The 26,475-nt window shown below is 39.2% G+C and overlaps 1 long non-coding RNA gene and 2 other non-coding genes across 3 annotated transcripts; 1 reads left to right on the top strand and 2 right to left on the bottom strand.

The window, feature by feature from the left end:
* Nucleotides 1-23,216: 23,216 nt before the first annotated feature.
* On the bottom strand, nt 23,217-24,288 carry LOC114828800. The gene is made up of 4 exons (XR_003777189.2): nt 24,248-24,288; nt 24,081-24,164; nt 23,712-23,930; nt 23,217-23,327 (listed from the first exon to the last, which is right to left on the bottom strand). It is a non-coding gene; the product is annotated as an uncharacterized LOC114828800 (long non-coding RNA).
* Nucleotides 24,289-25,184: 896 nt separating this feature from the next.
* Nucleotides 25,185-25,257, top strand: trnam-cau. The gene has a single exon. It is a non-coding gene; the product is annotated as a tRNA-Met (tRNA).
* Nucleotides 25,258-26,261: 1,004 nt separating this feature from the next.
* Nucleotides 26,262-26,334, bottom strand: trnav-aac. The gene has a single exon. It is a non-coding gene; the product is annotated as a tRNA-Val (tRNA).
* Between the last annotated feature and the right edge of the window lie 141 nt (nt 26,335-26,475).

Raw genomic sequence — 26,475 nt, 5'->3', positions numbered from 1 at the left:
GATCACATTTTCAAGTAATTGATTAGCAATACATTTATTACTCTCTCCCTTGATGACCGGGTACGCAAACATTATTTCAACCACTATACAAAACGGATGATTTCTAACAGTAATATAACAAATGGAATTGCCTTCCGTTACAGAATCACCACACTTCTTGCCGAATATCCAGTGAGACACTTGATCAACCCACTTACATCTACTGTAATCCTGATATGGAAGTCATTCCTCAGGTGGGTTTCTTGTGAGAATATTATATCAGAGGACAGACATTTGCTGTTCCTCAAACTGAGCAGGGTCCCCAGCCCTTCTACAATCCCTTCCAGTCCTTAAAATCCAGTGATACACAATCTGATTGACAAAACATCTGAATTCGCTTTTACCTGGAAAATGTACTTTACCGTGGGGAGATCAAGTATTTGATACACTGCCGATTTTGCAGGTTTTCCCACTTACAAAGTATGTAAAAGTCTGTCATTTTTATCATAGGTACTGTTCAACTGTGAGTGACGGAATCTAAAACAAAAATCCAGAAAATCACATTGTATTATTTTTTTATAATTAATTTACATTTTATTGCATGACATAAGTATTTGATACATCGGAAAAGCAGACCTTAATATTTGGTACAGTTTGTTTGCAATTACAGAGATCATATGTTTCCTGTAGTTCTTGACCAGGTTTTTACACACTGCAGCAGGGATTTTGGCCCACTCCTCCATTCAGACCTTTTCCAGATCCTTCAGGTTTCGGGGGTGTCGCTGGGCAATACGGACTTTCAGCTCCCTCCAAAGATGTTCTATTGGGTTCAGGTCTGGAGACTGCTTACTCCAGGACCTTGAGATGCTTCTTATGGAGCCACTCCTTAGTTGCCCTGGCTGTTTGTTTTTCGGGTCGTTGTCATGCTGGAAGACCCAGCCATGACCCATCTTCAATGCTCTTACTTAGGCAAGGAGGTTGTTGGCCAATATCTGGCGATACATGGCCCTATCCATCCTCCCCTCAATACGGTGCAGTCGTCCTGTCTTGCCCAGCGACAGCCCCGAAACCTGAAGGATCTGGAGAAGGTCTGTATGGAGGAGTGGGCCAAAATCCCTGCTGCAGTGTGTGCAAACCTAGTCAAGAACTACAGGAAACTTATGATCTCTGTAATTGCAAACAAAGGTTTCTGTACCAAATATTAATTTCTGCTTTTCTGATGTATCAAATACTTATGTCATGCAATAAAATTATAATTAATTACTTAAAAACCATACAATGTGATTTTCTGGATTTTTGTTTTAGATTCCATCACTCACAGTTGAAGAGTACTTATGATAGAAATTACAGACTTCTACATGCTTTGTAAGTGGGAAAACCTGCAAAATCGGCAGTGTATCCAATACTTGTTCTCCCCACTGTATGTCCAAAAGTATTTGGACACTGATACAATTTTCATAATTTTGGCTCTGTACGCCACAACAATGGGATGCAGTTGAAGTGCAGACTTTCAGCTTTAATTCAAGGGGTTGATCAAAAATATTGTATGAAACATTTAGGAATTGCAACCATTTTCATACACAGTCCTCTTATTTCAGGGGCTCAAATGTAATTGGATACATTTACACAATCATAAATAAAAAAATGTAATACTTTGTCGAGAATCCTTTGCAGGCAATGACTGCTTGAAGTCTGGAACACATGGACATCACCAAACCCTGGGTTTCCTCTTTTGTGATGCTTTGCCAGGCCTTTACTGCAGCGGTTTTCTGTTGTTATTTGTTTGTGGGTCTTTCTGCCGTAAGTTTTGTCTTCAGCAAGTGAAATGCATGCTCGATCAGGTTGAGATCAGTTGATTGACTCCGTCATTGCAAAATATTCCACTTCTTGAGTTGCTTTCACAGTGTGATTTGGGTGATTTGGTTGAACTTGACACGAGATTCTCGAGGGCGGCGAGAGACCCGACACAAACTTGAGGCGGCAAAATAAATCCAAGCATGAGGCGGTCAAAACGGAGTGGAGTGAGGGAGCATTTCAAATTAATTAATTATGACAAAGATGTAAACTCTGCGTACTACGTTTAAGTTCAGCAGCTCTATGAGTTCGCTAAGATACCACCTTCATAACTTGCATGCAGCATGTTGTAGGGCGGAAGTCTGTCGCCTTCACAACCTACAATCGCTGCTGTGGTGGGAACGCAAGTATGTGACCACAGGAAAGCGGAGGGCATTACTCAGAGGATTTGCGGCATGATCGAAAAATATATGATGCCAATTAGCACCACTGACGGTGAGGGACTTCGGGAGTTATTACACTACATGGAGCCAGGATATAATATCCCTTCTCGAGCGACCATAGCTACGCACTTGAAATCACGCTACAAAAACAAAAAGGCTGAGCTAAAAACACAGTTAGCCGTGGCTAAATATAGGGGTCTATGTCAGGAGCCTATTCAAAACACATTGAGACAGGAATATTTTTGTTTCAGGAGAGGTAGCCTATATCTTCATTTGACTGTTCTAAGGGACACCCTCTAATTGTACTGTCACCTTCCTCAGGGAGGATTTATGTTCAGTTCTATATTTGAAGTTTTCAGGGCTAGTAATCTTACAGTTACCTTTCTCAGACCAAGGGGGATTATAAGTGTTGCTGCTAATGTTTCCAGATAGTTTACCAGATTATTAAATGTAAGCTTAACATAGTATAGGCTAAACCTATCCATATTGTTTAGATTTCTATTTAAAATGTATTTTATGTTGCTTAATGTTTCACATGCAACAGGTGAGCCAGTGCACAATTGTTTTTTATGTATTTAAATTTTCTGTGCATATTTATTTTGTTAAACTACATAAATGCCATTATCTGTACTGTATCCCAACTGGTACAATAAAACATCAACTGAGCAATATAACATGCATTTTTATTCAGTATATAAGCCGCTTATCAGTTAATCGATCGATAAAGTCAATCAACTAATGATTAATTAATTAATAGATAATTTGCATCCCTAAGCCCTATACACTTCAGAATTCATCTGGCTGCTTCTGTCTTCTGTCACATCATCAAAGAACACTAGTGACCCAGTGCCATTTGAACCAATGCATTCCAATGCCATCACACTGCCTCCACCATGTTTTACAGATGATGTGGTTAGCTTCAAAGCATGAGCCGTTCCAAGCCTTCTACATACTTTTTTCTTCCCATCATTCTGGCATAACTTGATTTAGTTAAATCTGCCCAAAGAATGTTGTTCTGGAACTAATCTGGCCTTTCTATTCTTGAGCCTCATGAATGTTTGCACCTTGTAGTGAACCTTCAGTATTTGCTCTCGTGAAGTCTTCTCTTCATGGTAGACTTGGATAATGATATGCCTGCCTCCTGGAGAGTGTTCTTTACTTGGCTGTTGTGAAGGGTTTTTTCTTTACCATGGAAAGGATCCTATGATCATCCACCACTATTGTCTTCTGTGGAAGTCCAGGACTTTTTGTTTTGCAGTGCTCACCAGTGCATTCTATTTTTCTCAGAATGTACCAAACTGTTGATTTGGCCTCTCCTAATGTTCTTGCTATCTCTCTGATGGATTTGTTATATTTTTGCAGCCTTAGGGATGGCCTTTTTCACCTACATTGGGAACTCCTTTGACTGCATGTTGTGGGTTCATAACAAAAGCTTCCAAATGCCAGTGCCACACCTGGAATCAACTCCAGACCTTTTACATGCTTAATTGATGAAGAAATAATGAAGGAATAGCCCTGTCCATGAAACAGCTGTTGAGTCAATTGTCCAATTACATTTGGTCCCTTGAAAAAGAGGGGAATACATATTAAAGAACTTTAATTCCTAAAGCCTTCCTCCAATTTGGATGTGATACCCTCTTATTAAAGCTGTGAGACTGCACTTTAAGCCCATATTAATTATTTAACTGTAACATTGATGTGTTTTGGTAAACAGCCAAAATAAAATAACTTGTGTCAGTGTGCAATTGTTTTCGGACCCAACTGTAGATTTTTTTTTTTTATAGTTATAGATGTGATTCCACTTCTTGCTAAATATGCTCTAGACCATCTTTGAAAAGTAAATGTGTAGTTTTCTCTGGATATATATTTTTTAGGGGAAAATGTAACCTTCAATTATTCAATTTGTTCTGAATCAAACTATATAGGCCACCTGCTTTGATGCATTTTTTATGCAAGTCAATCTAACAAGAACATAGTAGTATAACAACAAAAATTTTACAACAATAATATTGACTGATTTAATTATAATGATTGAAGAATGATTTCATATTTTTTATGTGATTCTTAGATCTTCTAATAAACATAGATTTGATGCTCAATGGCAAAATGTTTTCGGATGGCTCAAACATAATGATATGGAATAACATGCTCTGTATTTTAGAAGCATTGTGGAGCCAATGTGTTTGGGTGCTTAGGAAAATAGCCAAGCAGAAAATATAGGCTGGATGCACTTAAATCCAATAAAATGTCCACTAGTCCTGGGGCCTCATGCGTGCCTACTCACAAATATATGCGTAAACCATGCGTACATCAGTTTTGAAGCAAAAGTTGGCATTTATGGGAAAGTGTGTGTATCTCTACACACATTTCAACCCATGCGTATGCACAGCAAACTGTTTTCTTGCAACATCTTAGGCTTATAGGATACGGATGTAGCAAGCGTCAAAACCCTACAGCCTGTAGCTGATCCAAAAATGATTAGAACCAACAGGTTGTAAAACGTAGCCCTTTCAGTGGACATATCCATACAGTATGAAAACAAGACAAACTTTTATTTAGAATTCTCACTGAATGAAAATGAATAGAACATAAAATGTGTTTGCTTATTCACCACAAATAAAACAGCCAAAAGCCTACTCAAAATAAAAGTTATAGGCTATTGCTATGCAGCACCAAGCAAAAAAAGCATTTCTATCCCTGACCATTTTATTAACAACAGCTACGTCTTGCAATGCAGGAATATTTATTACTTCTTGTCGGGCTACTTAATACATTTTGAAAAAGGACACGTTTTTGAAAATTTATTTGAAGTTCACATTATGGGAAATGTATTTTCTTTTTTTTGACCGGTCTACACCTTGCTTCGTGTATTGACTTAAATGACATAGTCAATAAGGCTAATTTGGATACCTTATATGGGTAATTGTAGGCTTTCTTTGGGCAGAGACCATAAGCTTGTTCACGTACACAGAAGTATAGTATGGGTCTGATTTATCAACGGAAGCATGCACATGTGTTGCATACGTCAGCTTGATAAATCCCAATAATTTTGTGCGCATGCAAATTATAGGATTTCCCCATACGCCAGAATTTAGTTAGTAACGTACGCAAGATTGATACATGAGGCCCCTGGACAGGCAGAGGAGGACAAAAAAAAACATTAGGGTAAAGTCCTACATCTCTAAAAAATTAAATATATGATGAAGTAAATGATGTAACATGCTTGTTTTGGGCAACAGGGTAGATTTTACACTATATAATATCTGGCCACTTGAAGAAGAAAACGATTATAAAGTGTATCACAGAGGGGAGTCTGTTATAGCACTTAGAGGGGTAGTGGGGGTTGGGGTACCACCTTTGACAAAAAAATCCTGGTACTACTTTATAAATCAGACTGTAGGAGTCCAAATGTTTGTCCAAGAGATATGGCTTTAGTGTACACTAAAAAGTTAAATTACAGTTTCTCACCGAATCACATATCGGTTTTATATGGAATGAACAATTCAGGCAACCGTGGAAAAACAACATTGCAATATTGTATATTAAAATACTGTATGCATTACATTTTTCACCTAATCTCACATCCCATATTCTAAGTATGCAGTGTTAATGACAAAGACAGTGTGTTTTTTGGTACTGTAGAAAGAGATCCAGCCCCTTCACCACCATGACTGCATGCAGCAACTCTGTGTGGAGTATTATTTTATGGACAGCAGTAAATGCATCACCAAGCTATTTTACATTTTATGACCTCCATTACACTACAAGGCAACTTCACATATCCTTCTGCCCTTTGCTGGTGACACATTCTATCAGTCACAGCAGGCTGTGAGGAACCCTGGGTCTCAACAAGGAAATTAAGCTTCACCTCCCCAGAAAACTGTATTCTCCACAATTCACAGGGTTGGAATATGGTCCCCCCCCCCCACACACTCCCTGTGTCTTTCACTCAGAAATACTTTAGTTTTAATGATAAACATCCTATGGAATGTCTACACCCCCTTTGAACTTTTTACACATTTTGATGTGGCAGTACCTGCTTACTGAATTCCCATACTTATTTTTATTACTACAGTTGGGAAATTAAAATAAATATTTAAATATCTAACCTAACCCTAACACCCTTGAATTAATACTTGATGGAAGCATCTTTGGAAGGTGCAGAAATTAGCTTCCTTATTTGTCAAAGAAAAGCACAAACTGGATGGCTGTCACTTTAGAACTGTCCCCTGACATGGCCTAGGATCATTTGCGGTCAAAAAGGCCAGATCATTCCTGGGTAAAGGAAGGAACCAGATGGGAAATTGATTTTAACACTCAGGCCGATCTAACCTCAATGAATAAAAAGGGTCAAGTTAAATTCTGTTTGACAGAATGGGTAATTGGTGTGAGAGGAAAGGATAGAGAAAGGGTGGCTAGGCCCAAACAACAGTGGAGAACTCAAGAGGGAAATGAATCAGCAGAACACATTTTGTAGATAAAACATGAGAACCTGGGTTTGCAAAATTGCTGACTACTACAGTACATAATCAAACAAAATGTGTGGTATATAAACCAACTTTACTTGTCCATCCTCTTCTTATTTGGCATGTATGGGTCTGTCTTCATTGTGGGAAAAAAAATGCATTGTAGTCTTGTAATCTACTTGTCATTCTACGTCCTCTAACCAAGGGGCAGTTGTACCCATATTTTCTGCCCATGCCTAAACCATGCTCTATTTCTCTGTTGTGGGGAGAGTTGGTGTTTGTGTGTGTATTAGCACAGGCTATAAACAATCAAGTCTGTCTGTGAAACAAGTTTTTAATTTCATGGTATGAGTACATAAAGGATTGTTGTCAGAACGAAAAACATATTATAATTTGTATTAGTATCCCTACTACAACTATGTCTTTAGAGGCAAGCTGATTAATAATTATTATTTATTTAGGGATGTGTAGACATTCTAATGAGTAGGCAAACGTCTCTTAATTTTAACCCTTCTGTTCCTCACTCAAAACCTTCCTATTCGACTTTTTTTCCGGAGCTGTAATGTAACCTAATGATGATGAATAACTCGCATAATAATCAAGGCCTATTATGTGTTGGAAAAAAACAAAGGAATAGTTTTTTGATTACATTTTTTTATTCACTGCAAAGCTAAAACTAGTACCGTAATTTCCCATTTATAAACCACACTATTATTTTATAGCTTTGTGTCTATACAAACCAGAGTATTAACCACAAACCGCATTTGCCCATAAAAATATATAAACTACATTTGCCCGGAGGACTGACCTTTCACAAAACCCCTCCCCCAAACGGTCCTTGTCCAATCCTACCGTAGCAAACGGTCACTACTTGAAGAAGGTCCGTCAAGCTTTCATTTGTAAGGCTCAACATGGTGAATCAGTGTGCTTTCGCTACGCTGGGGTTGTGAAATGCTCCAATCTACATTTATACATACTTTTTCGTTTTTTTCTGCGTTGGGTTTTAAAATATCAGAAATTAAATCAAATTAATGTTTTGATGCTAATAAAGATGATTTAATAGAACATCATGCAACTTCTTATCAGTGTTTTTTGTAGTCCTGTAGTGTTTAATAAAAACGTCATGTTTTGGGATATTAGGCCTATGTCACTTTTTTTTTTTGCCACTCTCTCTGAGCAAAATGGATTTGTGCGCATGTGCCAACAATTTGTAGTTTAAATGTAACTTCAGTATTTTGGGCAAGAAAACAGCTAAACTATCCTCGAGGCGAGTACACTTTTAAAGTAGAATTGACGAAGACGTTCTGTCATCACATAATTTGTTGAATTATCTTCACTTCTGTGTCTCCTGATTTTTTTATTTTAATTTTTTAAATTATTTTTGTTGAACTGAATTTTTGTCATAAACTCTTGTTTTCCTATCCTGTTAGGAGAAGTAGTGTGCTATTTTATGGAAGTTTGCACTCAAGTCTATTATTTGTGTGGTATCTTTTGAAGACAGTTTGTAACTTGTCAGTATTAAGTGTTTTTAAGTTTTTAAAGGTATTTTTTTGTGGTTAATGAAATGTTCGATAGTACATAATTAAATTTGAAAAGTTTAATCATTTTGACTTAATTGAGTCATGAGTTTCCACATACATAATAATAATAATAATAATAATAGTAGTAGTAATAGTAGTAGTAGTATTTAAATTATATATACACACACATACACACACAGTAGCCTAGCAGTGAAAAGTTTTAAAAAGTGTTTCTCAAAGTTTTATGTTCTCTTATGCTCACTAAGGCTATATTTATTTTATCAAAAATACAGTAATATTGTGAAATATTATTCCAATAATACTGCAGTTTTATATGTGAATATATAGTAAAGTGTAATTTATTCCTGTAATCAAAGCTGATTTTTAACATCATTAGTTCAGTGTCACAAGATCCTTCAGAAAACATTCTAAAATAGCTAGCCTACTGATGTTATCAATTTGATGCTCAAGAAACATATACACATTTTGAAAAGAGTTATTTTCTTCTTCTGAAAACCAATATATACAACAATTCAAAGATTTTGGTTAAGTAATGTAGCCTATATAAAAAAAAATATATATATATATATATATATATATATATATATATTATTTTAGCAAGGACGTAATAAATTAATAAAAGGTTGATCAGCATTGATCAAAATTAAGAACCTTTCTTAACTGAGCACCAATAATAATTGAGCATACAATCAACATTTTACTATGATTTCTAATGAATCATGTGTAATTGAAAACTGGAGTAGGTCTAATGATACAGAAAATTCTGCTTTTACATCACAGGAATAAATGACATTTAATTATACATATAATATATAACCAAAAATAGCTACAAAATAGCAAATAGCTTGTAATAATATTTCACAATATCAGTATGTTCAATAAAAAATAAAAAGCCATAGTGAGCTTAAGAGACATATAGGCCTATGGCCTTTACAATACACATGTGTATAAACACAGCAAACTGATTATGGTGCGTGTATTTGTGACAATCTTTACATTATTAACAAAACACAGCATACAGTAAGTAAAAACACTTACCTTGAAGTTTATGTTGCATCCACACATCCTGTGATCCGCATCAGTTCGTTAAAAGTTGAAAACGCACAGGATAACAGTAACCTATAAGTGAATATTGTGATTTGGTTTGCCGATTCTTTAGGTCTTACCTTGTTACTTCAGCTAGCCTACTGTTAAAAAAATTCTCTCCTTCAGTGTCTTTCCCATTCAGTTAGTTGTGCACAAACGGAGCACAAACGAACAAGAATTCGAGCGTGTGGGGGCTGGTGACGTAATCGTCTATAATTCTAATATTTTAAAACCCAAAGCAGCACAAACAAAACTTTTACGGTACAAACCAGCACAAACAAACGATCAAGACTATTTTGAGTGAATTTGGAGAATGTGGGGAGGCTGGTTGACCTCAGATTGACCTACAAATATTATTTTAATATCTAAAATACCGAAGCAGCACAAACAAAACTTTTTACAGCACAAACCAGCACAACATAGCACAAACGAACGAGACTATTTTGGGTGAATTTGGAGCATGTGGGGGGCTGGTGACGTCATGTCTATAATTCAATGTCTAATATTTTAAAACCCAACGCAGCACAAACGAAACTTTTACCGGCACAAACCAGCACAAACGTAGCACAAACGAACAAGCATAGTTTGAGGACGTTTTGCGTTGGTGGGGGGGCCAACTTCATGCAGGTCTCTCTATCCTATGGGCCCACCACTCATGGGAGGAACCGCTGGGGTCGGGTGTGCTGCCATATGGGTGGCAGTGAAGGCCAGGGGCCTCGACAGACCAGACCCGGGCGGCAGGGGCTGGCTCTGGGGAAGTGAAACGTCCCCTCTCTGTTGGGGAAGGGGCCGGAACTTGTGAGGGAGGTGGAGCGCTATCAGTAAGATCTGGTGGGGCTTACATCCACTCACACCCTCGGTTCTGGAACCGTACTCCTGGATAGGGGATGGACTTTATTCTTCTCTGGAGTTGCCCAGGGTGTGAGGCGCCGGGCGGGGGTTGGGATACTCACAAGCCCTCGGCTGAGTGCCTCTATGTTGGAGTTTACCCCAGTGGATGAGTGGGTCTCCTCCCTACGCCTACGGGTTGTGGGGGGGGAATCTTTGACTGTTATTTGTTCATATGCCCCTTACAGCAATTCGGAGTATTTGGCCTTCTTGGAGACCCTGCATGGAGTCCTGTATGGGGCTCCAGTAGGGGACTCCATAATTCTGCTGGGGGACTTCAACGCACACGTGGGCAATGATGGAGACACCTGGAGAGGCGTGATAGGGAGGAACAGCCTCCCTGATCTGAACTCGAGTGGTCGTTTGTTGTTAGAGTTCTGTGCTAGTCATGGATTACCTATAACGAACACCATGTTCGAACATAAGAATGCTCATAAGTGTACGTGGTACCAGAGCCCCCTAGGCCGAAGGTCGATGATGGATTTTGTGATCGTGTCATCGGATCTGAGACCGTATGTTTTGGACACTCGGGTAAAGAGAGGGGCGGAGCTGTCAACCAATCATCATCTGGTGGTGCGTTGGGTAAGGGGTTAGGGGAAGACTCCGGACAGACTGGGAAAACCCAAACGGGTAGTGCGGGTGAACTGGGAACATGCAGGTTATCAAATATTGTTCTCCCCACTGTATCTCATAGCATTAGAGATAATATACTGCCAGCTGACAAGGAGGAGTATAAAGAGCTAGAAGCCATCATATGTGATCAGAACAATTGTTATGACACTACTTTGTTGGTCTCTGTACTTTTACTCTGTTTTGTGAAAGCAATTGTTCCCGTGGATCCATGTAATGAAACTTTACGAAGAAGTTTTTACTTGTATAAATCGTGCAAATTTTCCACTCATAACATGACCAATGATGACAAAATTCACCTAATAGATGACAAAATTCCCCTAAAATAAACTTGTCAAACTCTTGTTTTATGGACACAGGAACAGAGGGACAGCTTTTTGGATGATTAGGTCTAGCTAAAACCAGTTGAGTCTATTGTTCACAGATATGGGATAACAGTTGCATACAGACACTTACAACCTGGTTCTGAAAATACACCCTAGCTATAGGAGAATTGTTTGGAATGAAGGGACATGTTTGAAGCGGGATTTGTTGGCATTCACGATTGTCACTGCCTATTATCTGTTGTTAAAATGCCGGTTTCCTCTTTTCAAAAAGTGAGTAAATGAAGCATTTTTTAAGATTTCAGAGATACATTGCTGTCATTTTCCCAAATGGCCTGAGTGGCTATAGTCTTCAGGATTTTATGGATAACAAGGAGTATGAATCTGGGGTATTTGTTGGAATGATGTTACTTTTGAGTTAATTAAATTAACTTCAATCAATATTCTTTTTCTCCTTCTGGACAAGTATTAAGTTGAGTTTATTACCTAAGCACCTACCCCTCCACAACATACATTGCGGCCTTAGTGTACTGAGTACTCAGATAAAACGAGTATCATTACAAATATGAGGATTTTGCCAGGTACAATTTAAGTTAATATGATTATTAAATGTCATTATCCGTGATTGGATAACTCCGCACACACACACTTTGCAGAATGGTGATCTCTAAATTGGTTGACACATGCAGCTACTGTGAAGTTTAGCCTGCTGCTATGATGGGATTTTAATAAGCCACACCCGATCTTGTTTTCCCAGATAGCACTCTGTCAGTGACACACGTTTAATGGCTTGTGTATTCACCGTTACCCCCGTTCTTCGCTTAACTTTAATTTCCCACACCCTAATGTCTGAGAAAAACTGAATAACTAGTTCTGTAGCTATCCGTATGTCGATTGTTTATAACTATTTTCAAATGATCTGTCCATTGACAAATATGTGACCATTATTTTCTCATTAGTAAACATTGGGTTGAATCTGCTCGCAGCTCTCCTTCCCCAATTGGCAGCTACCAATTCCTCAACCTTCGCAGGGTTCAACTTCTCCCCAGTCCAAACATAATGTGAATTAGAATCTGTAACTAATCACCTTTTATCTTATTTCACCACATGGTGTCTGTGTCTACATGTTTTTTAGTGGGAAGAATTCATTTTCCATTGCTGAAGAAGCATATATGGATTGATGATGAAAACTACTCCAGCAAATCACAGACATGTTTGGCATGCAACATTTATTGGATGAAATGACAAATGTAAATGTTGCATGTAGCATAGGTTAGGTGTTCAATGTTGAATGTGAAAAAGCCTAAGGTGGAACGAGCAAGCAATGTAGCTGGCAGCCATGCGTTATTTATGACAATATTTTAATACAAGACAGGGCTATTCAAAATTTGTATTTGCTCTCAGGATCATTTTAGACTATGAACAATATTTAAGTCTGTTAATGAAGATCTGAATCGCACTGGTGAACGCTGTAATTGATGGTGCAATAACGTTCAGTTGAGGTATTGGCTTTACTAGCATTCAAAATGCATTTCCAGTTTTCTGAGCCCAAATATATCAAATAACGAGTGACAAACGGATACGATTATGGATATGAGTATGATGAGATCAGCACACCCCTGGTGTGTATGGCACTTGTGTGCTTTGCATTGCACCAAAGAGATGTATTAATAACCACATACCTCCTCAACTAACACCATTACTGTGAAAACATAAGCATTGCGTCTTAATGTGTCAGAGAAAAATAACATCTTAGTTCTATATCTTAATAAAGTCACTCCATCTATAAACACTAAACAACCAATCTCTGTGAGTCATGACTTCATTGTGTGTATTGATGGTGTTTGAGCTGTCATTTTGCAGAACACTGTACCTAGCACTACTGATACCACTGGGAAATCATGGCTCCTGTTTGTAACAATGAGATGAATGACAGTCCCATAGAAAGAGAGGATGATTATTCTAGTTCTTTTGACACTCTGAATGATTCCCTTGTGTTCCAATCAGAACGTAATGACTGTGAAGAGAAGGTCTGAGCAAGGTTCAGAATACAGGATTAACACAGTAAGAAAACATTGTCTTCATCTGCTGGAAAAACCAACAGGAGTGTGTGTGTGTGCGCTAATGGGTGTATATGTTTTTACTAACAGCACTAATCATGCTTGTGTATTTGCGTGTGCACACCCCAACGCTTATTAAACATGGACTACCATAGGAGAATTTACCTATAGAAATGCATTGGTTTCTCAAAACAGAGAAAGAATATATACTCACCTAAATGATTAGGAACACCTGTTCAATTTCTCATTAATGCAAATATCTAATCAACCAATGACATGGCAGTTGCTTCAATGCATTTAGGGGTGTGGTCCTGGTCAAGACAATCTCCTGAACTCCAAACTGAATGTCAGAATGGGAAAGAAAGGTGATTCAAGCAATTTTGAGCGTGGCATGGTTGTTGGTGCCAGACGGGCCGGTCTGAGTATTTCACAATCTGCTCAGTTACTGGAATTTTCACGCACAACCATTTCTAGGGTTTACAAAGAATTTTGGCGGCAGTCCTGTGGGCGAAAATGCCTTATTGATGCTAGAGGTCAGAGGAGAATGGGTCGACTGATTCAAGCTGATAGAAGAGCAACTTTGACTGAAATAACCACTTGTTACAACCGAGGTATGCAGCAAAGCATTTGTGAAGCCACAACACACACAACCTTGAGGCGTATGGGCTACAACAGCAGAAGACCCCACCGGGTACCACTCATCTCCACTACAAATAGGAAAAGAGGCTACAATTTCACAAGCTCACCAAAATTGGACAGTTGAAGACTGGAAGAATGTTGCCTGGTCTGATGAGTCTCGATTTCTGTTGAGACATTCAGATGGTAGAGTCAGAATTTGGCGTAAACAGAATGAGAACATGGATCCGTCATGCCTTGTTACCACTGTGCAGACTGGTGGTGGTGGTGTAATGGTGTGGGGGAAGTTCAACCACTTGCCCGTGTACACAACATTTAGAAACAGGTTCTTTTGAACATAAATATTAGAACACAGCTTTATATTTGCTAACAACAGTGCCAGAAAACTTTATGGAAATCATGGGGTCACAATATATATCACCATTCAAAAGTTTGGGGTCATTTAGAAACTTCAGAAAAGTGTATTTTTTTGTCCAATAAAATAACATCAAAGTGATCAGAAATACAGTGTAGTCATTGTCCATTTTTTAAATGTCTACTGTAGCTGGAAAATGTAGATTTTCAATGGAATATGTACATATGCGTATTGAGGCCCATTATCAGCAATCACCACTCTTCTGTTCAAATGGCACATTGTGTTTGCTAATCCAAGTTTATCATTTTAAAAGGCTAACTGATCATTAGAAAACCCTTTTGCAATTATTTTAGAACAGCTGAAAACTGTTGTGTTGATAAAAAAGCAATAAAACTGGCCTTTTATAGGCTAGTTCTGTATCTTCATCAATAGCATTTGTGGGTTTGATTACAGGCTCAAAATGGCCAGAAACAAAGAACTTTCTCCTGCAATTCATTAGCTTGTCAGTTGTTCTGAGACATGAAGGCTATTCCATGTGAGAAATTGCCAAGAAACTGAAGATTTCATACGATGTGTATTACTCCCTTCACCGAACAGCACAAACTGGCTCTTACCAGAATAGAAAGAGGAGTGGAAGGTCCCGGCGCATAACTGAGCAAGAGGACAAATACATTTGAGTGTCTAGTTTGAAAAACATACGCCTCTAAAAGTAACTCTAAAAGATCCAGACAAGCTGAGGTAACACTCACATGATACTCTTCCTCCAAAGACCCATTACTAATGATGAAGATGAACATAGCCTCTGTGGAGGTGACAGGGTGGGATAAGCTATGTAGAATTTCAACAGGTGCACAGGGAAACATTTGGGAAGCAGCAAGTCGGGCCATTCCCAGAAAAGGAGACCCAGCCCAATGCAGTACAGGTCTACCCCTCACAGCATCAACCCCCTGCTGTGATTAGTCAACTCCCTGCTGCTCCAGCTCCTGCTACACTGGCCATGACAGGAGATATAGGTAATGAACACAAACACGTATTCACACACTTCTTTTAACACTTTCATTCAATCAACAACTTCCTTGTTATATTATTTTCAGTTAATTGTAAATTGTACATTCTTTTGTCACTTAAGACAATTGTGCCTCTTTTATATCTACCACACTCAGCACTTCAGTAGCAGACATCTACTGTGGTATTTCATTTACTGGCTGTTTTCAGTTTTTCTGCAGACCTCACCTTGAAGAGAGTATCTTTTGAAAAGCCCCCAGCGAATACCTGTAATTTCTAATACAAACTAACTTTGCCAGACCTGCAGACAAACATGTTGTTCATCTGTGTACCTAACATCACTTCTGGTATCTCTCTTTTAGATCTGCCATGCAGTCTGGCAAAACTCCTAACAGCCTGAACCAGAAATTCACACACAGCCTTTGCCTTGGACCTCTTGGTCAGACTAAATGAAAACATACTCTTCCAATACTGTCTTTTAAAATGAAGTAGAGACTGGAAAACTGGAAATGTAAGATGTGTGCTCGTAAGCCTTACTCCTAAATGAGTATATGAAATTATTTATTAATTTATTAAAAACAAGCAAAAGCTAGTATTAACAGCTGAGCTGACAGTTGAGCAACAATGGTCGCAATGGTAACTACATCAAGTATATGGAAAGAGGTAGAATATCCAGCCAACAGAATCTAGAAAACAAAAAATAATAAAAAGAAAAATAGTGTTTTAGGAAACTAAAACTATTTTTCTGGGCAACAGGACATGTAATGGCAAAAGAGTGAAGAACTTCCCTATAATCCATACCACAGCCATTAATATATGGAGGAATATCATATATAGAAACTACAAATATGGTGCCATAGAGGGCATTGTTGTTCATGTCTCTTAATAGTTTGCAAAGCTGTAAACATGATTTGACCAACTCTGTGACCACAGTAAGACATTACAAGAGAGATAATTCGCTCACTGAAATATCAAGTCAAAAGAGACAAGTGCTACATCAAGAACACAAGATTCAGGTCCAGAACAGACAGACAATATAGAAGTGCCACCATCCCCGACCAGCCTACATCTCTCCACCCCATCACATCCCCCAGGTATGCCAGGCTGAGGGAGTTCTGTGCCCTGTTAGAGCTGGAATTCTTAACATCTATGCTCCTTCTTCTGTCCCAGCTCTTTTGCCTTCCCTACACATAACTGCAATGCTCATTCAAATTTACACCATGTACATCATGTTTGGGACATATATGATGGACTGTATCTTGCTAGAAATTCCCCCAGGTGACTCGAGAAAACATTATTCCTCATCCCTTCCCTGTCTCTTAACCCCTGGTCCACCTCCCAGCCCCGCCCTACTGCTCCTTCCAGTCAGAAGAAGCCCTCCACCAGTGGACCCCCTAGCCACCTGCAGATAAGTTATGCTGCTGCTTTGACCCGGCCTCTTCCATCTCCCGCAACCTTACCCACTTCAGAACTAGGGGAGATGCTATATCAGATGCTATATCAGATGCAGTAGCTACAGTTTTCTACTTAACCAGTAAGCAAGTTTTAGAGTACAAACTAATGTTTGTTCCTTGTGGCATAGCATTATATAAAGGTTAATCTTTCTTTTTACACTTTTTATGTAGACCAAGGGGTTAAAAGCTGCTCTTTTATCTGCTTTGTTCATGATTGTACTAAACACAACTAATTATTTGAATGAGTTATGTCAACATCTGTTCATGTAATCTTCAGGGTCTTTACTCCTAAGCCTTTACCACCTTCTGAGTCGCCATACCACCCAGATTACATTCTCTAATCTTTAGATATTTTCAATGAGGAGACTCTTTAGGAAGACATACCTATTTGTCAGCAATTGGTATTATCACAGTTGATTATATGATCACAGACACAAAAGAATGAGCATACACAAAAGCAACTGTGCCTAATCGAGGAGTTCATGAATTATAATTATTTCTGGGATCTCTGGAACTCCAGAAGAACTGATGAACCAGTGGAGATATATGGACTAATCATATTGATCATCTCATCTCATATCATTATTTGCAACAATACCTGAAACAATAACATACAAAACCAAACACATTAATGTCAAATGAAATTAGAGAGTAATGAAACTGATGGAACTAATGGATAACTAAAATCATCCTTATTTCCCAATCACTGAACAGGAATTAAGATGCTTAAAGCAAAGAAGTCCAGTGGTCACTATGGCATCTTTGTTAAACGCTTTACTGAACTATTCTAATTGTGTATTTAAAGTATTCAGTCTAACATTGAATGTGAACTATTTCCCTGAGATTAGGCATAAATGGCTCTTATTAAATGTAACCTCCTGGACTTTAACTGTAGACTTAAAGGTGCCTTATGCAGCATTTAACATTTAAAATATCCGATAATAACCATTACATAACATCAGTTAACGTTAAAAAAACTTTCTCTGGCAGAGTGTCAGGACTGACACTCTCCCCAGTGCCATGGTTTTTGGAAAGGAAAGAAAAAGGTGCAGTGGTCTCTTAATTTTTTACAGAGCTGTATGTAGGTATGTATGTATGTACAGTGGGGAGAACAAGTATTTGATACACTGCTGATTTTGCAGGTTTTCCCACTTACAAAGCATATAGAAGTCTGTAATTTTTTATCATAGGTACTCTTCAACTGTGAGTGAAGGAATCTAAAAAAAAAATCCAGAAAATCACATTGTATGATTTTTAAGTAATTATTTGCATTTTATTGCATGACATAAGTATTTGATACATCAGAAAAGCAGATCTTAATATTTGGTACAGAAACCTTTGTTTGCAATTACAGAGATCATATGTTTCCTGTAGTTCTTGACTAGATTTGCACACACTGCATCAGGGATTTTGGCCCACTCCTCCATACAGACCTTCTCCAGATCTTTCAGGTTTCGGGGCTGTTGCTGGGCAATACGGACTTTCAGCTCCCTCCAAAGAGGGATTCAGGTCTGGAGACTCCAGGACCTTGAGATGCTTCTTATGGAGCCACTCCTTAGTTGCCCTGGCTTTGTGTTTCGGGTCGTTGTCATGCTGGAAGACCCAGCCACGACCCATCTTCAATGCCCTTACTTAGGGAAGGAGGTTGTTGGCCAAGATCTGGCAATAAATGGCCCCATCCATCCTCCCTTCAATACGGTGCAGTCGCCCTGTCCCCTTTGCAGAAAAGCATCCCCAAAGAATGATGTTTCCACCTCCATGCTTCACGGTGGGATGGTATTCTCCTATTCCTTGCCAATGACCATCTGGATGATCCAGATGGTCATTGGCAAACTTCAGACGGGCCTGGACATGCTCTGGCTTGAGCAGGGGAAACTTGCGTGCGCTGCCAGATTATAATCCATGACGGCATAGTTTGTTACTAATGGTTTTCTTTGAGACTGTGGTCCCAGCTCTCTTCAGGTCATTGACCAGATCCTGCCATGTAGTTCTGGGCTGATCCCTCAACTTCCTCATGATCATTGATGCCCCAAGAGGTGAGATCTTGCATGGAGCCCCAGACCGAGGGAGATTGACCGTCTTCCATTTTCTAATAATTGCACCAACCATTGTTGCCTTCTCACCAAGCTGCTTGCCTATTGTCCTGTAGCCCATCCCAGCCTTGTGCAGGTCTACAATTTTATCCATGATGTCCTTACACAGCTCTCTGGTCTTGGCCATTTTGGAGAGATTGGAGTCTGTTTGATTGAGAGTGTGGACAGGTGTCTTTTTAGTTAAAACAGGTGCAGTTGTGAGAGCCGGAATTCTTACTGGTTGGTAGGTGATCAAATACTTCTCTCATGCAATAAAATGCAGATTAATTATTTAAAAATCATACAATGTGATTTTCTGGATTATTTTTTTAGATTCTGTCTCTCACTGTTGAAGTTACCTATGATAATAATTACAGACCTCTACATGCTTTGTAAGTGGGAAAACCTGCAAAATCGGCAGTGTATCAAATACTTGTTCTCCCCACTGTATGTATATATACCAAAAAAAATGAAGAGACCACTGCACCTTTTTCTTTCCTTTCCAAACAATGTTGTCAGGTAAGTGAACGTGTCCGCACACGTGTTGGCCTATCAGCATTGGGTGCTTGACACACCCAGTTTATAATGTCAGATATACATAGGGATCAACAACTTTATTTTAACCATTCACTATCTTTAGGGCTGTGCATTTTGGCACAGCCACTGATATATAGTTCAAGGCTAAAATATAGTGTAGTGTGGTTACAAAAATGATAAATCCAAAATTTTTCATTTAACTGTTGATGAAAAACAAAGATATCTTGAAGAGACTGACATTTTTATTTAGATAAAAATGTTTAATTGAGAACCAATTGCAATTTGGCCAAACGCACTGCAAGACCAGACAGAACAACATATACATATATTTAGCAAAAATCTGAGGGGTGTACTCACTTTCCTGAGATACTGTATCTCATGAGCTGAAATAAATAATCTCCAAAATGTTCTATATGCAGAAAAAACTATTTCTTTCCAATGTTGTGCTCAAATTTCTCAGGATAATCAATACAGCTGACAGGTGTGACAAATCGAGAAGCTGATTAAACAACATGATGCTTACACAGGTGAACCTTGTGATGGTTAGGAAAAAAAGGCACTATAGTCTTGTCACAACACAATGCCACCGGTCTCAGGTTTTTGGCAACATGCAAATGGCATGCTGACTGCAGAAGAACATCTGTTGCCAGTGAATTTATTTAGTGCTTCTGAACACGGTTTTGAAGAATTTGGCAATATGTCCTACCATTAAGTCTAGTTAGCCTCACAACCGCAGACCAAGTGTAACCACACCAGCCCAGGACCTCATTCTGCTTCTTGGCAGTGTGGTTGAAAGATGCCTTTTTAGGGAAAAACAAACCAATTCTAGATGTACATTAGATTCGATACAGATTTGAATTATGAGGGATACACACTGATGAGTGCCATGGGCTGGTTCATTATCTCAGAAATCTCTTCACACATGACAATGTCTATGGTTTACAGAGAAAAACGAACAAAAAACATCCAGTCAGTGGCAGTTCTGTCAATGCTGCATCACAAGAAATATGTACATATGTAACTATTTTGGAAAACATGATTACATTCAGTATCAACATCCCAGTGCTATTGGTCCTTAATGACTCGCAATTACAGTGTCAATATGTAATAAACAGGCTTGGAATTTTGGGGCAAGGCCATTTGGCCAAATGGCATTTGGTATCACAAAAATGTTTAGGACACAAAGGCCACATGCCAGGGCACAAAGGCCATTGAGTGAAATAGGACGATTTGGAGAATTTGAATTGCTGATAAAGGGAAAAAAAGTTGACATAAAACCATACATTATGAACTTTTTTAATATCATACTTTGAATAATAACTTACTATAACTGTTGTTTTTTCCACATAAAAAGTTACACTATCATGTTTTAATCCTTATATCTACTCTAATAAAAACAAATTGATTCTGGAATCTGTTTCATTTCAGAAGTTTTAGTTGGGAGTGTTCACATGACAACAAACAGGTAACAGTATTGTGGAATCTGAGCATTAACAATTTCAATATGAATGTACGTTTCATTGGAAGTGAATGTCTAAATACTGAGAACAACAGAAACATCTCTGTTTAGATTATCTCTCTGTAGTTGGGCTCTAATGACCATAGGAATTTTTATGATGGCAATATGGCATGGAGGTTACTGTCTTGGAAACCTGATCTTTGCTATGTAGAAACGCCCTTAATGTATAGGCTAGCTGGCAACCAACATTACAGAGAGAAGAAGATAGAACGTCCCCCGAATGACATCTGTGCTGCAAATTTACAATAAACGTGAGCAAACTTCTCCCTCGATTTGATACGGGTTCTACATTATTTGACCAATATACGAAACCGCCGATTTCTAACAGTTTGGTACCGCGACCGGATGGACAAGTTTTAACGATTCTACTGAACTTTGGCTGGAGAGCTTAGGGGCTTGATTTGCAATCGCGAGGAAGACGTTTTTCCCGGTTACTGGTTGCTGAGAACAACTGAACAGTGAGTTGTAAAACTACGCCATATAAAGAACTGTCAAAATTGCTGTGAGCCATATGGTTGGAGATTTATTCTCTACCAAAAATTCAGAAAAGTTGGTGAGTCTGAAATCCACACCATTTAACGAACAAATCGAGTAATTCAAGAGCACAGGTAGTGATAGGAGACCTAGTTACTCCCTGACTAGGCCACGAATTGTTATCGTGTACAATATCTCTAGGGGTGGATACATTGGAGAGAAGACCTAGTTACTCCCTGACTGGGCCACGAATTACATTGTGTAACGTGCAAAAATCTCTAGGGGTGGATAAATTGGAGATTAGCGCAAAACTGTATTTTGTTGACAATGCAAATTGCTTTACGTTTACCGAATTACATCTGTACTGCAATTTTCCAATAAACGTGAGCAAACTTCTCCCTCGATTTGATACAGGTTCTACATTATTTGACCACTATACGAAACCGCCGATTTCTAACAGTATTGACAGTTAATAACATTAAGGCTAGTTAGCCAGAAGGGTAACATTACCTCAGTTACCCAATAGTAAACCACAAAGTATCCTTTTACATCATAATCACCTGCTGTAATGATGTCTTGTGGTGTAGTGTTGGCAAGGAACCAGGCGCAGGCATATATCGCATTCGTGGGTTTAATAACCATACAAAAGAAACCGAACGGAAAACTCTACAAACGACTGAATCCCAGATAGCAATGAGTCGGCGGACCGGAGGCGGTCCTCCAAAGACAGTAGAAGCGTCAGAATGTCTAAATCGCAAACACGTTTGCCAGCTTTCCGCCGGCGGCAGACGCTTTTTAAAAGCGGCAGTCGCACTCCTACCGCCTGTGTTCTGCGTCCGGCCCGTGGTCCAACCGCCTTTCCACCGCCGTTATACAAAAGGTTTTCGAGCGATCTGCCGCTTTTATATATATATTTAATATTTATAGCATGCAGTTTATCGAGAATAATGATTGATCAAACCAGACAAATTTCCATTTGGTGTTTTAATTCCACATTTCAAAGTACAGTAACTGTCATTCAAACAAGATGTGTCAGATCACTGAAATAAATAATAGGCAGAAAAAAATAAACATAAATACACACAGAACATGCAGGTTTCCAATAAAATGTTGGTTAAAAAAAAAAGAACAGCCATACAAGCAAATTATAACACAAACACAATCATTGTTAATAATATAGAGGTCAGCTCTGGGATGAAAATAATTACCAGTAAACATAACAAGTAATGAGGATATTTGGTACCAAAGAATGTGCAGGATACCAAATAAAACGAGGTAGAACATCACATTTTCAAGCCATTGAGTAAAGCTCTAGAGTAGAATATTCCATTATAATGGCATTGCTGACCTGGAGCACAATATTTACACCATGCTGCATTAAGATGTGTCTCTTGTATCTGTGATAAACAAAACTTGATATACATATATAAAAATACAGAGGTAAAAACAGTGTAGAACAGACCATTATAACTGCAATGCTGACCTGTGGCACAAGGATTTACAAGCTATATTTAACAATAGAATAACAGTTAAGCACTGTGATGGAATGAAAAATGCTGATGTTAAAAACAGAGTAAGTAGAATATTTGGTACCAGGTACTGTGCAATATCAAGTATCAGAGGTACGAAATAGTATTTCCAAGCTATTATTAATTGAATAACAGTTAAGCATAGTGATGAAATGAAAGTAGAATGTTGGTACTAGTTAATGCGCAATATCAACAGGTATGAAATAGGATTTACAAACTATAATAGAATCGTTAAGATGGAATGAAATAAGCCAATACTAAAGTTAATACAAAAAAAAAACAGGGGGGTTTGGTGAGTGTAGTCTGGCACTTCTGGCTTCTTGATGTTACTGACTGCAGGATAAAGAAAGTGTTCCAGTTCAGGGATGCTGGGGTGTCAGTAGTCAGCCTAGTTTAAGGGGTTGGCTGTGGGTCCTTCTCAGCTGGGCGGCTTTTTCCTCCTTCACAGTCTGATGCTCCTTTCAGGTAACGTGTAACGTTAACCTGGACCGCCTCATCAGTGGCATCCTGGGTTGCCGGGTTCTTCCGGAGGGCCCCTGTAGAAAATACAGATCTGTCATTACATTTGAATGGCATAAGGCATAAGGGCATCTACTTAAAAAAATTACTTTGAACAATGGTCTTCAGGAACAGGTCTCTAAAACAGGTTTTATCCCCTATACCAGTCCAGGTTGTATTAACGGCAAGGTTATTAGAGAAAATACTCTGAAGCATTCTCCACACTGTTGTCTTCAGGTCCCTCCCACATTTGATAGCCAAAAACCGAAGCTGAAAATGTGTTAAATTACATTTCTCGCAAGCTTCTCATACATAAATATAAAATGTGACAGGCTGTGGATTTAGACTGTAGAATATACAGTGTACAAACTTAATTTGACTTTTTAGATTACCCTACGGCCTTATAAACGAAAGCAACACACAAATCGTTCCTGGAGCTCTTTATCCTCCCTCAAAATGCTGTCAAGAAACACCAAATCTTCCTGGGTGTCTAGGGGGAGTAACATCCCCTGGCAGGGATAGCTCTCCAACAGACACATTGGCACTGAAATGTTGCAGCATAGTGTCCATTTTGTTTTCCATGCTACGCACAACATCGCCAAACTCTCCAAGACGTCGCAGCACTAGGGTCTGATCTGCACCTACAGGGGTTCCCAGAATAAAAGAATAAAGTAGTCAGTCCTGGTCCCTCAATTACTAAACAATGACATTTATACCTAGGTCTAATACACGTACATGTGGACCCAGTGGGAATTAAATCAACAACCACAGGTGTTGTTTGCAAGTTGTACCTGATTGCCCAGTGCGAGCAAACATCTTCAGCGTTGTCCCAAATAGCTTCACCTGCTCTTGAAGCGAGCCGCTGTCACCCGAAGCTACAAAATGAAAGGCATATGGTCATTCTGAACCTACATTACACACAAAAAAGTAAAATTAAAGAAAGAGTGCATGTTCTCACCTGCTCGTGCATGGCTCCCCTCCCTCAGGGCTTGGTTCTCCTCCCTCAGGGCTTGGTTCTCCTCCCTCAGGGCTTGGTTCTCCTCCCTCAGGGCTTGGTTCTCGTTCTGGAAAACTAAAGGCACAGTTATTTTCAAAACTGTTAAAAAACTGGACATTAGGACATAGGCCTAGAATATACCTTCATTGCTGAAAACTTCATGCTGTACATGCGATGCCAGGGGAGTCCAAGGGCCAATAACGGAGCGATGACTTTCTCCTATTGATAATCATTGACGTAAAAATATGTTTGAAGTTATTGCATACATGTAATGAATTGGACTTAAATGTAACAGTTTAGCGCAACGTATTACATACCTCCAGCCTTTTCACCCATTTGCTGCCAGGGTACATTTTCTGCTGGGGGTGTAAAGTTTAGTACTTGACGAACTGGGGGAAAAAACATAACAGCTTTAATTTCACTGCAGAGATTGCATATTCAGTAATGAAACAATAATTGAACTGTGCAAAGCTAATGATATGTACAACACACCTCCACACCTTTTATCCAGAAAGTCAAGTGCCCTAAAGAAAAACAGATTATGGATAAAAGGATTCCTAATCTTAAATAGAAGCAATAGCTTCCAAGACAAAAAACATCACAAATAACATACTTGTACTCAAACTCTTGGCTCTGAAGTGGAGTCTGGATTACTGGGGAGAAACCTGGTTCTGAGAAAGAGGGAACAGAAATTTGAAAATCTAACAAAGTGTACAGTTTAGTACAGGATCACAAATTAAGCATCACAACATACAGGATCCTTCCTGATCATTTGGTCAACTTGGTGAGACGTACTCAAAATGGTGTGACCCGTGACAGAAGCGAACGCCCTTTTCAAAACTTGTCTGATGTTACTCCACTTTTATCTGTATCACTCTGTCCCCCGGTCCTGCGTGCTGCCTCCTTAGCGCAGTAGGTAGCGCGTCAGTCTCATAATCTGAAGGTCGTGAGTTCGATCCTCACAGGGGGCACGGCTTTTGAAGCGGTTTCTATAAGGCCTGACACGTTGAGTCGCCGTCCACACCACCATAAAGACAAGACTTCAAGAAAGCAGACACAGGGGATTCAGCACAACTTGCCAACAATTCATAAGCCTCAAGAATAGAAAGGCCAGAATTGACTTTGCCAAAAGTGTTTAGCGACAATGTGACAGAAGCAGCCAGATGAAGTGTGTAGTGACATATTGTCTGCTCAGATTCAGCAAACTTGATTGGATGGCGCTTCACTTTACACATGGACAATGACCCAAAACATACTGCGAGAGCAAATGGAATATTCTGCAATGGCCGAGTCAATCACCTGATCTCAATCCGATGGAGCATGCTTTTCATTTGCTGAAGCCAAAACTTAAGGCAGATAGACCCACAAACAGAGGACAACTGAAGACAGCTGCAGTAAGGGCGTGGCAAAGCATAACAAAAGACCCAACTGTAAATAGTTCCCTAGTATCCAAAACAAGCTCTGCAGCCCTACGCTCTTGATTAGATTGCACTCTGTTGCCATTTGTTGTTCACAAAGCTCTGAAGGGCCAGCTGTGTGTTGATTTGTGACATTTTCACCGTTTCAATTCAGAAAAGGCACATTTTCTTATAAACGCTGTTGGGGAAAGATGTTATTTGAGACGGGCTACTAGCCGAGTAGTTTGTTATTATCCACGTCTTGCCGGCGATTTTCTCTTGTCCGGTGGTTTTCTAGTGTCCACTCCAAAGACATTGGGATAAAGACCTGGAGAAGAGTCGACTAAATACGGACTTCTCCTTCAAGGGATGGAGAAACAAAGGGGCAAATTCCAGTTTTTAGCCACTGGGTTGATTTCAACTGTTTACCCTAGGCACAAATTAGCAGCAAGACTGACATAAATGTGGCCCCATGCAATACAAAGCAAACTGCTGCATGGTCGGACGCTTTGTTAACACTCAGTAGCCGTGAGCCATATTTCTTTTCTCTGAGGTTAGTGTATCATTTGCGGAAAAAGTGTTTCCGCCCGGTCTCGAACCGGGGACCTTTCGCGTGTTAGGCGAACGTGATAACCACTACACTACGGAAACCTGTACAGCCCTCAGCCCTGATCAGGATCCGTCCAAAATCATGCATGGTTTGGTCATATTCTAAATCGAGGATGTCATCTGGAGTTGTTGCAGATCTAAACTCCTTGCGAGAAGAAACTAGCGTCCGTGGGTGTGGCCTAG

Source organism: Esox lucius, chromosome 3 (genome assembly GCF_011004845.1).
Source record: "Esox lucius isolate fEsoLuc1 chromosome 3, fEsoLuc1.pri, whole genome shotgun sequence".
NCBI lineage: Eukaryota > Metazoa > Chordata > Actinopteri > Esociformes > Esocidae > Esox > Esox lucius.
This window is presented reverse-complemented; position numbering and strand designations above follow the sequence as displayed.